At 41.4% G+C, this 16,706-nt stretch overlaps 1 protein-coding gene across 8 annotated transcripts in view; it reads left to right on the top strand.

Moving 5' to 3' along the window:
* FARP1 (FERM, ARH/RhoGEF and pleckstrin domain protein 1) overlaps nucleotides 1-16,706 on the top strand; it is a 309,639-nt gene that overhangs the window by 41,262 nt on the left and 251,671 nt on the right. Inside the window, exon 3 of one of the 8 annotated variants that reach the window (XM_086330335.1) lies at nucleotides 804-932. The exons of 6 other annotated variants lie outside the window; for them this stretch is intronic. The gene's annotated coding sequence lies outside the window, so the exon portion shown is untranslated. Of the gene's footprint in view, nucleotides 1-803; nucleotides 933-14,245; nucleotides 14,346-16,706 lie in introns of those variants that run through there. One more of the 8 variants, XM_086330341.1, reaches the window with a different exon arrangement.

A 16,706-nucleotide genomic window follows, 5' to 3' on the forward strand; every position in this document is an offset into this window, starting at 1 on the left:
GCAAACTCTTAACCACTGGACTGCCAGGGAAGTATAATGCACTGTTAAGTACTTGTTCAGTGTCTACCCAGAATATCATTGGTTGCTTTAGACACGTTCACAGAGGATGCCTGTTCCTTTTTTTTTTTTTTTGCCACAATTTGGTCATTGTCGCAGGTAGACAGTAAGAGCTTTTAATTATCTGGGAATAATTACAGATTCTGCTAAGACATTTGGTATTATAATGAGCAGTACTGACAAAGATTTGAATTAATGATACATTAGTTAGCCAGATTATGTAAATCATAGAAATAGAAATTCCCTCACTAACCAGATGTAATATTAAAATTAAATATATTCTCAATAGAGAGAATATTTACTTATTGCCATGCATATTGCAAAGACATTTCAAGTTGGGCATAGTGAATTTTTAACTTAAAATCTACTTAAGGTCTAATGTAATAAATATGTATATTTTAAAATTTATTTTTGATTGGAGGATAATTGCTTTACAGTGTTGTGCTGGTTTCTGCCATGCAGTAACATGAATCAGCCATGGGTATACATATGTTCCCCTCTCCTTGAACCTCCCTTCTACAACCTACCCCACCCTCCTCTCCGTTGTCACAGAGCACCGAATTTGAGGTCCCTGTGTCATACAGCAAATTTCCACTGGCTATCTAATTTTACATATGGTAATGTAAGGGCCTATTATACAGAGTGAAGTAAGTCAGAAAGAGCAAAACAAATACTATACATTGATGCATATACGTGGAATGTAGAAAGATGTCACTAATAAATGTATTTTGAATTTTTGTATTCAGCTCCCCAGAAAAGATTTCAAGTGTACCTAGTGTATTATCCCAGTTTCAAGAGCAACAGCCGAGGTTTGTGATTTCTGTGAACAGAAACCTTCTGGGTGATTCTTGTTGGAAAACTTATTTTTTTATCATGTAAGTTCTCCATCTTCACATTATGTAATAGCTTTTCTTTTTTCTTTCGCCTTTTACCAGAATGTCTGTATTTCGTGGCTGAGATTTGCTGTCTTCTGTCTTTTGCCTGTTGCCACTGTCATTCCCCTTCTGCCCCTGTCCCTTTGGTTATCTTGACCCTGTCTGTAATAGCCTTTCTTAGCTTTTCTCTTTTTGAGCTGAGCTGCTGAAGAAATGTTGCTTAGCAATGCCTCAATGTCTGCAGCGGTCACGGGATTAAAGCAATCTCCAGTCCTTTGTTATTTTCTTTTAAAAATATTTTACAATGGTCTCTTTTCTTCGAGGATATTTTGCATTGATACATGAACAATTACTGCACAAAACCTTTTAGGTGAACCCTTTTCCTCTGTTGCACCTCTGTACCATCTTAATAAATCATAATACTCTGAGAAAGTTCCTTGCTTTTTAGGCTATTCTTTCTCCAGATCCTTTCATTATAGATCAATGTTTGAAGAAGATCTCAAAGTTTTTAACTCTGTGTTCCTTTTGTATCTTTTTTTTTTCTCTCTCAAACTTATTAGAACCAAAATCGAGGTTGATGGGTAGGTAATTTGTAGAGTTCATTTTCTTCCCACCCAGATAAATTGATAAATATTAATAATAGTAGTCACGATATTTCAAGTAAATCTATGAACTGTAGTGTCTTAGCTCAGTCTGCCAAAACAGCAAACCCTAGACTAGATGACATAAAAGTAGAAATATATTTTTCACAGTTCTAGAAGCTGGGAAGTCCAGGATCAAGGTGCTGGCTAATTTAATTCCTGGTATGAGCTCTCCTCCCGGTAGCAGCCACCTTCTCACACGTGCTTACATGGTCTTCCTTGGTAGGTGTACATGGGAGGTGAGATCCCTCTCTTCTTAAAAGGCCACCCAGCCTGTGGGATTAGGACCCCACCTTATGACTTCATTCAGCTTTAATTACCTCCTAAAAGCCATATGCTTCCCAGGTGGCTCAGTGGTAAAGAATCTGCCTGCAACGCAGGAGATGTGGGTTCCATCCCAGGGTTGGGAAGATCCCCTGGAGGAGGAGGAAATGGCAACCCACTCCAGTATTCTTACCTGGGAAATCCCATGGACAGAGGAGCCTGGTGGGCTACAGTTTAAAGGGTCACAAGAGTTGGGCATGACTTAAGGACTAAACAACAACAGAAGCCATATATCCAAATGTAGTTACATTGGGGGTTAGAGCTTCAGCAAATGAATATTGTGGAGACATAATTCAGTCTGTAGCATTTAGCTTCTTTTCTTTCCGGTTTTTTTTTTCATGCTACCTGTTACATAGGTATCCTTGACTCCAGAATGCCAATTACAAATACTCTAAATATACAAACGCTGGCCTCCTACCACTTCCCCTAGACCAGCTCCTGTCTCTATCACCCATCAGTGCCCTAACCCTCCTGAAGAGCGGACACAGCCAACGCGGCAGGACCTTTCCTCCCCTGCCCCACTCTGCTGGAGGCATGAGGGGACCCCCCAGTCCTGTTTCTGTTGTCACGTTCCCTCCGCTGCTGCTGCCCTGCTGGGTACCCCACAGTGGTTCCTAGTTCTTCGTGCTTGAGAGAGCTCCGACCTGCAGAACCCTGACCCTACTGACGCCTGGGCATCTAAGAGTGTTCTCAACATCTAAGACGCTGCTCGGATGGTCTCCCCTTTGCCCCCCACCCCTAGTGGAGCCGTCTGAAACAGGTCAAGTGAGCAGTGGCTTTGGGCTGTAGGATGTACTTCTCAATAGAAATGAAACTGTCTGGACTGTAGCTGAGCTTTATTGTTCTGAAATGGCCTTTCAGGGTTGGTTTGAGAACCCTTCCACCATGTAACAGTGAAAAATGGTTTTGGGGTTCCAAGTATTCATCATTATGGGAGAAAATATATGGAATACAACCTGTTTATAATCTCTAGACTACCGAGATGAATGTAATCCCAGTTACAAAGGCATTGTAGAAGATTCTCCTCCTTTATTTTACTTGTGTGTGTGTTAGTTGCTCAGTTGTGTCTGACTCTTTGCAACCCCATGGACTGTAGCCCGCCAGGCTTCTCTGTCCATGGAATTCTCCAAGCAAGAATACTGGAGTGGATTGCCATTCCCTTCTCCAGAACTTCCCAACCCAGGGATTGAACCCTGGTCTCCAGCATCACAGGCAGATTCGTTACCATTTGATCTATAGGGAAGTCTTATTTTATTTTTAGTATTTCTTTATTCCCACTCCTACAATGTAGCAATAAAGCCAACTGGTCAAAGGAGAAATTCCTTGCATCCAACACCCACACCCTGCCGATGGTGTCTATAATCATTGTACAGAAGTGATTTTACCTTCTTTTTTTAGCTTTAATATAACCAGCTGATTTTTCTTTTTTTTTTTCCCCAGCTGATTTTTCTATACTGCGCTGTCTTCATGTTTATAATTTGTGAGTGTTTACTGTTCCAGGCCATAGATATAACCATAGTTTGGTTAGTCATTCTTGGGGTATTTTGAGTTGACATTTATGTAAGCAAGACTACAAAGAACACATTTGTATTTGTAGCCTTTTCATTCCTTGGGATGTTTTCCCAAAGATAAATTCTTATAAGTGACAAATTATAGACACTCCATGGTATTTACGGTATTGGGACATATTAGTTTCTAGAAGTGTTATGGCACATTTCCAGCAACACCAGCAAGGTAACTTTGAGTTATACTTAATATTATAATAATAAGTTATACTTATTGTTACTGAGCACACTCCGAGAGTTGGTGATAGACAGAGAAGCCTGGCATGCTGCAGTCCATGGGGTTGCAAAGAGTTGGACATCACTGAACTGAACTGATGTCTACTTTCAAAAAAAAATCTCCCCCAGTTTTTCTTTTGACATTTTAAGAAGAACCATGGTTTACAGGCAGATGTTTTAGACTGACGAGAAAAATGATGAATGTAGAGAATTTAGCCCATGTAAATAAAAAGAAAGGGCTCTGTCCCTCAGTGGGGCTTCAGTGGACATTTTATCAAGCAGAGCAGATTTTATGAGATGTCTGTGTTTCTCCAGTCTGTTGCCTATGCAGCAAATTGTACATAGATGGATAGATAATCAATAGATTGATCGGGGCTCAGGAGATCTTCCTTTCCCAGGAAGATGCCATGCTGAAACCCTGCTGCTGCTGCTGTCACTTCAGTCATGTCCACCTCTGCGCGACCCCATAGAAACCCTGAGCTTCTGATAATTGCGGTAGCCGAGCCAACAGAAAACCTGGCTCTTCTTGCATTTATCCATTTCCTTTCAGAGAAGATGTGTGCTCAAGTAGAAGCAGTCAGCTGACTGCTTTATTCAGAGCGATCCGGCGGAGTAGTAATATCATGTGCTATAAAAAGATGTAATGTGGGCCGTTTAGTAGGTTCTTATTAAATTTCCTCTTGGCGTTTCTCTTTGTTAATGCTTTGTCATCCATAAATACGATTTGCATGCCGTTAAAACCTTCACTGGAGCAATTAATAAAGGATAGCTGTTAAGTTGCAAGGGCGGGGCCTTTTTCTGGGACTCAGCGCCTAGGGAGATGTTCTTCAATTATTCAGAACTCTTTGGGCACAGTGTTCAGTAGCAGATGAACGTAACGATAACTTTACTGTCACCCTCCTCTTAATTCCATTTATTGCACAATCACGTCCTAAGCATTTCTTCCAAATGCCTAGCCGAAATTCCAGTTAGGTTACCACTCTCACAGTCTCCTGATCTTTGAGAGCAGAAATCTGTCAAAGACAGAGAGGTGGTGATTGTGGCCTGATTTGTTCTTAATGAAGCCATTTTAGCTTCTAGTGATCATTGCTTCCCTTTCCAATTCCTCTCAGCTTATAACGATCCATCTTGACAGTTATCTTTAGCAGTGCATTTGAAGTTCTACAATGACATAAAATGAATATTTCCTTTGCTTTCACTGCCTGTTTATTTTCTGGATGAATTCTCTATGGCTTTGTCATGCTCTATAAATATTCTGCATGGATTTTTATATTGCAGAAAAATCTTTATATTCATTTCAAGAAAATTGTCCTAGCTACCATATTGGTTCCTTCTCAACACTAACAGGGTTCTCTCTCCATTTACCTGTGTCTTTTGTAAACTGCTCGTTCAATGCCATTGATTTTCAGCATTGATCAGTATAATTATTCATCACAACCTAAAACATGAATAGAAATGAAATAGTCACTGTTGGAATGCTTATAATCTTGTATAAATGGTCCTAATAAATAGAGAACTGTAAGGGCTTTCAATTTTGAAACTTGTCCTTTTTTTGTAAAGCATGGTCAATATGCTGCTCTCTGGGTGGGGGGGCATATGGATAAATCCTTGCTGATGAGCAGAAGTGGAGTCCCACACAGTTGCCCCTTGTACGATGCCCACTTAGAGGCAGCTGGGTTACACAAGAAATATATGCTATACGTAACATCCATGGCCTTCCCTGTGCCTTATTTAGGCAAAGCAGCAATGGGCACTGGAAGCTGAGAAGGTCCCAGAATCGGGTTTAAGAGGAGAGATCATATACTTTCTGCTCTTTGTCAGAATGCCCCAACACTAAGTTTTAAATGTCTGAATTCCAGATAAAGCACCATTAGAATGATACATATGTTTAAGTTCACCTTTCTGTTTTAAAATAATAACAACTTTAAGCCACTAAGTCGGTGTTTTCCCTGGTGGCTCAGATAGTAAAGAATCTGCCTGCAATGTGGGAGATCTGAGTTCTGTCCCTGGGTCGGGAAGATCCCCTGGAGAAGGAACTGGCCACCCACTCCAGTGTTCTTGCCTGGAGAATCCCATGGACGGAGGAGCCTGGTGGGCTATAGTCCATGGGGTCACAAAGAGTCAGACACAACTGAATAACTAACACACACACACAGATTCCTTAGCATGTGGAGCTGGAGCTTACATTTATAATTTCCTTTTAGGAACCAACCATACAGTCAAGTGTCCATGGTGGCCTCGGTAGGTGGACAGCCACGCATCCCCTGACTTGACCCAGGTGTCACCTCCCTCTGAAGGCCAGCTCTCTTACCTGGTACTGACTGTGGGCCTTTCTAGAACTGTGACCTGCTCTGGAGGATGACCGGGTAGCTCTTCTAGGTATTCCTTGCAGGCACACACATCTGCCTGTTCCGGTTGACCGAGAAAGGTTTCCTGCCATTTGTCCTTGAGAGAGCCTGAATCCCTTACAGCTTCAGCTGGGGATCCACTTCATGTTGACTTGAGAGTCCCTTGGACAGCAAAGAGTTCACAGCAGTTAGTCCTAAAAGAAATCAGCCTTGAATATTCATTGGAAGGACTGATGCTGAAGCTGAAGCTCCAGTACTTTGGCCACCTATTGAGAAGCACCGACTCATTAGAAAAGACCCTGATGCTGGGAAAGATTGAAGGCAAAAGAAGAAGGCAGCAGAGGATGAGATGGTTAGATAGTATCAGGGACTCAACGGACATGAATCAGGGCAAACTCTGGGAGATAGTGGAACACAGAAGAACCTGGTATACTGCAGTCCATGGGGTTGTAGAGAGTCAAACATGAGTTAGCCGATTGAACAGCAACAATAAAAAGAAGAAACACAAAAATTGTTCCTAATCTCACCTCTCCCCCAAACCTGCTTTGATATATCTACTACCAGTTGCTATTCAGTGCTTACATACATTTAGGAATATTCATAAAGAATAAAAGTTCAATTTTCAAATGCCTTTTTTAATATCTAGTAGTTATTATAGGATTGATACTGTCATTTCTGATAATAATGAATTAGGTGGCTAATTTTCCATGAGTTATTCCATCTCAGAATTTCCAATTTAAGTATGTATTACTTATTTATAGTAGCTTTTGTTTTTTTCCTTTATTTAGGCTTTTTAATAATTTTTGAATATAACTTTCTTTTGAAATGTTTTGCTTGGGCTCAAGTGAAATGAATTTGGGAGTATAACCTTTTGTTTTTAAAAGAAAAGATTGTTTATCTGTTGAAAGTTTGGAAAAATTTCCCAGGCTTGTTTATTTATGTAGACTTGGGGGAGAGGAAGATTCCATAATTTTTTTCTGATTTTTCTTTTTTTGGTCTCTTCGTGTTTTCTGTAACAGATGATATACTTTTTGTATATACTTTTTGTTTGATTTTTTTGCTTAATCTCATCAGCTTCAAAATTCTTTAGATAAAGCCTTTATTTTTCTTGCTTATATTGGTATATAGAACAGTCCATTTTCCTTTCAGTGGGACTTTGGTAGAATATCATTTACTTATATTTGTATTTTCAATGTTAGAAATATTCTTCTTAACTTAAATTTTTTTCTTTCATCGTCTTTCCATAAAACAGTATTTGAGTTTGCAAATAATGTGTTGAGTGTTGCTTTGTTCTCTTTCAAATTTTATGCTGTATGATCTAGGAATATATATATTCTATACATAGAACTTGTTATAGGAGGATTTTTGTGTTCCAGCAAAGCAGCTATTCCCCAGTGGCTCAGTGGTAAAGAATCTGCCTGCAATGCAGAAGACCTGGGTTTGATCCCTGGGTTGGGAAGATCCCCTGGAGAAGAGAATGACTACGCACTCTGGTATTCTTGCCTGGAGAATTCCGTGGACAGAGGAGCCTGATGGGCTACAGTCCATGGGGTTGCAGAGTCAGACGTGACTGAGCACACCCAGAAAAACTGTTTGAAAAAATGGACTATAATATTTAAAAATGTATGCTTTTTATTTGCCATTTCTTGCTGTCCAGATATTGTTACTTCTGTCCTTATTTGTTGTACCGGGTACACTTCAGTTCAGCTGCTCAGTCGTGTCCAGCTCTTTGTAATCCCATGGACTGCAGTACACCAGGCTTGCCTATCCATTACCAACTCCTAGAGCTTACTCAGACTCATGTCCATTGAGTCAGTGATGCCATGCAACCATCTCATCCTCTGTTGTCCCCTTCTCTTGCCGCCTTTAATCTTTCCCTGCATCAGAATCTTTTCCAAGGAGTCAGTTCTTCCCTTCAGGTGGCCAAAGTATTGGAGTTTCAGCTTCGGCATCAGTCCTTCCAATGAATATTCAGGACTGATTTCCTTTAGGATGGACTGGTTGGATCTCCTTGCAGTCCAAGGAACTCTCAAGAGTCTTCTCCAACACCATAGTTCAAAAGCATCAATTCTCCAGTGCTCAGCCTTCTTTATGGTCCAGCTTTGATATCCATGCATGAAAACTGCATACAGATTTCTCAGGAGGCAGGTCAGGTGGTCTGGTCTTCTGGTTACACTTATATTTCTTTAATTATTGGCTTTTTGGCAGGTAATAGAATGTTGATGACTTCTAGACTCTGACTGCTACGTAAGTGAGCCCCAGGCACCCCGTTTGGGAAACAGCTGGTGACCCCTTCTTTTAAGCCATGAGGAGGGTCTGGGAGACCCCTTGTAGAAGTGAGTGTTCAGACCAGGGCCTGGCATTCAGCCAAGAGCTCACTTGGCCTCTTGTTTGCCCTTCTCGGTTCTCCAGCCTTTCCCAGTCTCTCCCAGTAAACTTCCTTCTGCAGGTATCTATCTGCCCAGTGTAGCAGTCAGTCCTGTAGAATTGTGAGTAGTAAAGTCATGCAGATGAGTGCTTAATGGATGGCACATGTTAATAGGCGAAAGCGCTTTGTGAGAAAACGGTTGGAATGAAAACTTGTGTTTCTCAGCAGTGACGGAAACAGCTCTGTGCTTCGAGGTCTCGTTTCACAAGGTGACGTGTCCTCTGAGCTGACGACCAATGGAGCTCAGTCCTCAGCCCCACTTTAGTGTCGTGTCTGCCTGCGTGGTATATGGATCGGGTCTGGTTTCATATGTTTCAGTCGAGCAGTGAGCTCCATGGGAACTGAGGGTTTGGATTGGGAGAGGAGCCGTTATCTTAATTTGCCTTGGACTTTCTTTGACTTTGCCCAGGAGAGTCCCCTCGATGCTTGGCAGTTTTCACACTGAAGGCCTTGGCCTGCCCTCTACAAGTGTCTTTAGTGCCGAGAACTCAGCTAATTCACGGGTGTTCCATGAAGGCTCTCCTCCACTACGTGTATAGACATTTTGAAAAATCGTCCCTTGTAGAAGTGAGAAATGATTTAAGACAGCTAAAAATGCATAATTCAGAACCATAAAAAGACAATGCACCGTGGGAAAACTAGATAACTACATTGTAAAAAAATGAAATTAGAACGTTTTCTCACACTGTGCACAAAAATAAACTCAAAATGGATTAAGGACCTAAATGTAAGACCGGAAACCATAAAACTCGTAGAGAAGAACACCGGCAGAGCACTCTTTGATATTAATCGTAACAGTCTTTTTTGGATCTGTCTCCTAAAGCAAAAGAAACAAAAGCAAGAATAAACAAATAGGACCTAATTAACTTAAAATCTTTTGCATAGCACAGGAAACCGTTGACAAAATGAAAAGACAGCCTACCAGATGGGAGAAAATATTTTCAAATGGTATGATTGATAGGAGGTTATGCAGACAGCTCATACAATTTAATAATCAAAACCAAGTGAAGTGAAGTCGCTCAGTCATGTTCGACTCTTTGCGACCCCATGGACTATACAGTCCATGGAATTCTCCAGGCCAGAATACTAGAGTAGGAAACCTTTCCCTTCTCCAGGGGATCTTCCTAACCCAGGGATTGAACCCAGGTTCTTGCCTTGCAGGCAGATTCTTTACCAACTGAGCCAGAAGGGAAGCCCAAACAAAGAACCGAAAAGTTACGTCCGACTCTTTGTGACCCCATGGACTGTATGGTCCATGGAATTCTCCAGGCCAGAATACTGAACTGGGTAACCTTTTGCTTCTCCAGGGGATCTTCCCAACCCAGGGATCGAACCCAGGTCACTCACGTTGCAGGCAGATTCTTTACCAGCTGAGCCACAAGGGAAACCCGAAACCAAACAACCTTATTAAGAAAGGGGCAAAAGACCTGAAAAGACATTTTTTCTAAGGAAGATATACAGATGACGAAGAGACACATGGAAAGATGCTCAATATCATTAATCATCAGAGAAATGCAAATCAAAACCTCAATGAGATATCACCTTACACCTCTCAGAATGACTGTCATCAAGGACACAAAATGACAAATGTTGGTGAGGATGAGGAAAAAGGGGCATTTTTACACTGTTGCTGTTGGTGGGAATGTAAATTAGTGCAACTACTGTGGAAAACAGTATGGAAGTTCCTCAAAAACCTACAAATAGGATTGCCATATGACCTAACAGTTCTGCTGCTGGGTGCATATCCAGAGAAAATGAAAACACTGGTCCATAAAGTTGCATCCATCCCAGTGTTCACGAAAGTGAAAGTGTTAGTTGCTCAGTCGTGTCTGATTCTTTGCAACTCCATGTACTGTAGCCCACCAGACTTCTCTGTTCATGGGATTCTCCAGGCAGGAATACTGGAGTGGGTCGCCATTCCCTTCTCCAGGGGATCTTACTGACCCAGAGATCGAACCCAGGTCTCCTGCATTGCAGGTGGATTCTTTACCCTCTAAGCCACCAGGGAAGCCCTAATGTTCATAGCAGCATTGTTTATTTATTTATAAAAGTGCCATCAACAGATGAATGGATAAATGTGTGTCTCACACACACACACACACACACACATTGACATACTACTCAGCCGTAATAAAGAATGAAAGTTTGCCATTTGAAACAACATACCTGGATGGACCTGGAGGATATGGAAATATGAAATAAGTCAGACAGAGAAAGACAAATACTTTATGCTGTCACTTATATGTGGAATCTAAAAAAATGCAACAAACTGGTGAATATAACAAAGCAGAAACAGATTTACTGATATAGAGAACAAACCAGTGGTTACCAGTGAGAAGAGGGAAAAGGGTTAGGGTTAGATAGGGGTAAGAGGTTAAGAGGTACAGTCTTCTATGTATAAACAGGTTACAAGGATATGGTACACAGCATGGGGGATTATTGGCATTGTTTTGTAATAACTTTGGAATATAATCTGTATAAGTGCTGAATCGCTATGCTGTATACCTGAAAATAATACAATATTATAAACCAACGATAATTTTTAAAAGATAGAAAAAAATTGGTGTTCAGTTGCTAAATTGTGTCCTACTCATTGCAACCCCATGGACTTCAGCATGCCAGGCTCCTCTGTCATCCACTATCTCCTGGAGTTTGATCCAATTTATGTCCATTGAGTAGATGATGCCATCTAACCACCTCATCCTCTGCCATCCCCTCCTTTTGCCTTCAATCTTTCCCAGCATCAGGGTCTTTTCTGATGAGTTGGCTCTTCACATCAGGTGGCCAGAGCATTGGAACTTCAGCATCAGTCCTTCCAATGAGTGTTCAGGGTTGATTTCCTTCAGGATTGACTGGTTGCAGTCCAAGGGACTCTCAAGCCTTCTCTAGCTCCGCAGTTCAAAAGCATTAGTTCTTTGGTGCTCAGCCATTTTTATGGTCCAGCTGTCACATCTGTACATGACTACTAGAAAGACTGTAACTTTGACTAGATGGACCTTTGTTGGCAAAAGGTGTCTCTGCTTTTTAATACACTTCTAGGTTTGTCATAGCTTTCCTTCCAAGGAGTAAGCGTCTTTTAATTTCATGGCTGCAGGTACCATCTGCAGAGATTTCAGGGCTCAAGAAAATAAAATCTGTCACAGAAGAAAAGTACCCTATACTCTTTGGAGGTCTAGGGATAATTCAGTAAGCGTTTCGATTATTTGTTGAGTTTTCTCCACTGGTGTCCTTTGCAGCTTACATGGGTGATTAGCCTAGTGGTTAGCTTGATTGACATCTCTGTGCTGGAAAAGGTAAGAAGTTTGGGGAAGAATTGATTTCATCTAAGGTGACTAAGTCATAAGGTCGCTGAGTATTAGAGAGGGTGACAATTTACAGATTATCTTGTCCAGGAGGGCTCATGACAAGTGGTAAAACCAGCCTGTCCGCTGTCTGGTCCCATGTCTGCGACTTTGCTAGCTGGGTGACTGTGGGAAAATGGACTTAATCTCTTTGTCTCAGTTTTCTCATCTGTGAAAGGGGTCACTAGTAGTATCCACATAATGGTGGTCTTGAAGATTAAGTAAATTGGTATTTACAAGGCTTATAGAACAGTATCTGCTCTAGAAAGGGCTACATAAGTGTTGCTTAAATGAAAATGTTCTGTTCTGTGCTTAGTTGATTTCTCCACATTCTGTGAATGACAAGTCTAAAACTCAGGAAAAGTTAATTTTATCATACACTCACAGTTCAGAAATGAGGATTAGAACCTGATGGATATGCAGTCTGACGGATGATATCTAAATCTTTTCTCTAACAACACCCTGCAGCAAAAATGTGCTATTCATCATCATTAATTTTATTAATGGACAACATTGTTTAATTAAATACCTTATTTATTAACCAAGCTGACATTTAAATTCTTTTTGTTTTCACAAGGGGTTTCACTTTTTTATTATGTTCTTTTTTTTTCCCCTTGACCTTCCATTGTTTTGACTAATAATTAATTCTAGGGGAAGTGTTTACAGAATTTGATACCATTTACACTCGGTTGTATTTTATTGTATCATTCGGTCTGTGATAACAGCACCCAGTGTATTTCTCAAATAATATTGGAAGGGTGAGAGAATTTCACAGTCGATCCTTTAATAGTTTAATAGAAATTGCTTTCCTTTTCCCACCCTGAAGGGAAGCCCTGTCATTTATGATTCATTGGATTTGTTCAGCTTTAGGAAATGCTCTTCTTTTTTCTTCAAGTTATATGAAATAATGTCGTTACTCACTCTAGAAAAGATGTCAGTAGAATGTTACACAGGATGTAGGACACACTTCAGCGTTGCCATTTAGTTCTTGAGCATCATTTTCTGAGTGTTTGAAATGGCAGCCGATAATGATAGAGGGTAAATTAACTCTTTTATTTAACGTTTATTTATTACATAATGAGGTTGTTGGAGATATCCTGACTTAATTGAAAACAAGCTTAACAATGCTTTAGAGTTTATTCAGGAAAATGCCTGGTGCCTTTTTTTTTTTTTTTTGCATTCCAAAAACATTTTTAGTTATTTATTAAGCCCCATCACTGTATCTTGAAGTAAAGGAGGAAAGGTATCTCATAGGACCTTTGAGATAAATTGCCTGCCAATGTGTGGGCTTGACTGCGCCTGAAATTGACAGCAGATTTGTCCATTAAGCCCCAGGACTTGCTCACCTCACGTTTCTAATCTCAAGTGGAGCTGGTTACTGTTGGAGGTGACAGCTACACTCTCCCATGCCTGTAATTGGAAATCATGTCAGAGTAGCCCCAAACTGAAAGCAACCAGTTCCACTGGGTGGATCAATAAATGGTGGTGGTGCTGTTTTTCAGTTGCTGTGTCATGTCCGACTCTTTGCGACCCCATGGACTGCAGCACACCAGGCTCCTCTGTCCTCCACTATCTCCCAGAGTTTGCTCAAACTTACATCCATTGAGTCAGTGATGTCATTCAGTCACCTCATCCTCTGTGCCCCCTGTTCCTCCTGCCCTTAATCTTTCCCAGCGTCAGGGTCTTTTCCAGTGAGTCAGCTCTTTGCATCAGGGGGCCAACGTAGTGCAGCTTCAGCATCAGTCCTTCCAATGGATGTTCAGGGTTGGTTTCCTTTCAAATTGACTGGTTTGCTCTCATGGCAGTCCAAGGGACTCTCAAGAGTCTTAACCAGCAGCACAGTTCCAGGCAGTGGAATCTTTTTCAGTAGTGAAAAGAATTGAGCTGTCAAGCTTGGAAAAACATAGAGGAATCTTAAATGCACATTGCTAAGTGAAGGAAGCCAGTCTGAAAAGGCTGCATACTGTCTGATTCCAGCTATAGATGACTTTCTGGAAAAGGCAAAACTATAGAGATAGTGGTTGTCAGGGGACAAGAGGGGGAAGGAATGAATAGACGGAGAACAGAAGACCTCTGGGTGGTGAAAGGATTCTATATGTTACTGTAATGGTGGATACGTGACATTATGCCTTTGTTAGACCCCAACTGTATAACCCAAACAGTGAACCCTAATACACACTATGGACCTAAGTTCATCATAATTTGTCAGTATTGATCCATCAGTTGTAACAAATGTACCACAGTAATGTGAGATGTTAATAGGAAAGCTGTGTGGGGAGAGGGGGTATTTAGGAACTCTCTGGGTTGTGTTTTTGGTTTTGTTTATTTTTTTAAGATTTTCAGATTTTCATCAGCTGTATTTGCAAAGTTTGAATCTGTTAATACACTCAATCCAGCAGCACTGAGTTTTTTCTTTTTTTTTTTAATGATTTAAAAAAATTGAAGTACAGGACTTCCCTGATGGTCCAATGGCTAAGACTCTGCGTGCCCAGTGCAGGAGGCCTGGGGTTCAATCCCTGGTCGGGGAACTAGATCTACCACATGCCACAGGTAAAGATCCCATGTGCTACAATTAAGACCTGGCAAAGCCAAATAAATAAATATTAAAAAATGGAAATACAGTTAATTTACAATATCGTATAAAATACTGCAGATGATGACTGTAGCCATGAAATTAAAAGATGGAGGAAAAGCTATGACAAACCTAAACAGCATATTAAAAAGCAGACACATCACTTTACCGACACAGGTCTGTCTAGTCAAAGCTGTGGTTTTTCCAGTAGTCATGTGTTATGGATGTGAGAGCTGGACCATAAAGAAAGCTGAGCGCTGAATTGATGCTTTTGAACTGTGGTGTTGGAGAAGACTCTTGAGAGTCCCTGGACAACAAGGAGACCTAACCAGTCAATCCTAAAGGAAATCAGTCCTGATGCTGAAGCTGAAGCTCCAATACTTTGGCCACCTAATTCAAAGAACCGACTCATTGGAAAAGACCCTGTTGCTGAGAAAGATTGAAGGCAGGAGAAGGGGATGACAGAAGATGAGATGGCTAGATGGCATCACCAACTTGATGGATATGAGTTTGAGCAAGTTCCAGGAGTTGGTGATGGACAGAGAAGCCTGGGGTGCTGCAGCCCATGGGGTCGCAAAGAGTCAGATTCGACTGAGCAACTGAACTGAATCAGTTTCAAGTGTGCAGCAAAGTGATCCAGTGATTATATACATACCACATACATATATATACTTTTTCAAATTCTTTTCCATTTTAGGTTATTTAAAGATACTGAGTATAGTTCTCTGCTATACAGTAGATTCTTGTTTACCTATTTTATATATAGTGTGAATATGTTAATCCCAGGCTCCTTCTCCTTATTTTCTTAGAAACGTAAAACTGCTCTAAAAAATTAATTCTATTAAAAACAGATTAGTATGGGCTAATATATTTGCTCTCTCCATTATTAATAATCCCTCTGGCTTTACATTCATTTCTCCCCAGATAACTTTTCTCTTCATACCAGTGAATACCCAGCATATCAGATCTAGTGAACGAAGTTTAATTCTTAATCCTCATTTGCCTTGTTGCCCCAAGAGCATTCAGCATTGTGGTTCCCTCTCTAGTCCTTGGTGATACTCTTGCCTCCTTGGCTTCCTGCTATAATTGTGGAATGGATTTTCAGCCTCAGTCTTTTATAAATATGAGATTTATCCATCAGGGACAAGGTGGTCATACATCCTCTCCAGCGTGCATGCTAAGTTTCTTCAGTCTTTGCAACTCTATGGTTGATAGCCTGCCAGGCTCCTCAGTTCATGGGGCTTCTCCAGGCAAGAATACTGGAGTGGGTTGCCATGCCCTCCTCCAGGGGATCTTCCCAACCCAGGGACTGAACCCACGTCTCTTATGTCTCCTGCATTAGACAGACGGGTTCTTTACCACTGCCGCCACCAGTGAAGCCCCAGTGCTCTCCAGAAGTCCTTCCAATTCTGAGAACCTTTGAATCCTTCACCAAGTCTGCTTATTCCCTCTTTCTGCCCATGCGTCTTGGCATGCACTCCAGGGTACTATCTTGGTTTTGTCTTTCTGTGCCCTTTCCAGGCTCTCCAAAATGTTACCCACTGGCACAGTGTCACCTCTGACTTATACATGGATGACTTTAAAGTCCCTTTCCTGAACCTCAGGCCCCTCTACTCAGTTACTTTGAAGAAAGCATTTGGGAGGCGGTAGCCAGGGGACAAGGAAGGGTGGGCATTGAATAAATGGAGAGAATGACCTTTAGAATATTCTAGGACATTCTATCTTCCTGTCTTGCAGTCATCTCAGTCAGTCACAGCATGGACCTTCCCGCATGTCCTTGAGTTCTGTCTCTCACTAGCATTGAAGTTGCGGATTTGCCCATAATCCCATCTTCTTATCCCACCCCTAATTTGTCATCAATTTGCAAAGATTCTTAATGTCAAAATATTCCCGGAATATGCCTCCTTTCTCTCTGTTCTCATTGTGGCTACCATCCTTTCTTGCATGGAGTATCACAGAGTTGTTTCCTAAGAGGTAACCCATGTTGTCATCTAACCAACACTTCACTGCCAAATTTTTTCTGGTTTTTCTCTTCAGTAGCACCATATGCCTTTTGGGGGGCTTCTCTGGTGGCTCAAATGGTAAGGAACCCCCTGAAATTTGGGAGACCTGGATTTGTTCCATGGGTTGGGACGATCCCTTGGAGGAGGGCATGGCAAGCCACTGCAATTTTCTTGCCTAGAGAATTCCCATGGACAGAGGAGCCTGGTGGCCTACAGTCTATGGGGTCGCAAAGAGTTGGACACGACGGAGCGACTTTCACTTCACTTCACGCCTTCTGGGATCTTCGTTTCCCAACCAGGGATTGAACCCAGGACTGTGGCAGTGAAAGTGCTGAG

The sequence above is a fragment of the Bos grunniens genome, chromosome 12 (assembly GCF_055505025.1).
Source record: "Bos grunniens cultivar Pamir isolate PY7600 chromosome 12, Bosgru_T2T1.0, whole genome shotgun sequence".
In the NCBI taxonomy this organism is placed as follows: Eukaryota; Metazoa; Chordata; class Mammalia; order Artiodactyla; family Bovidae; genus Bos; species Bos grunniens.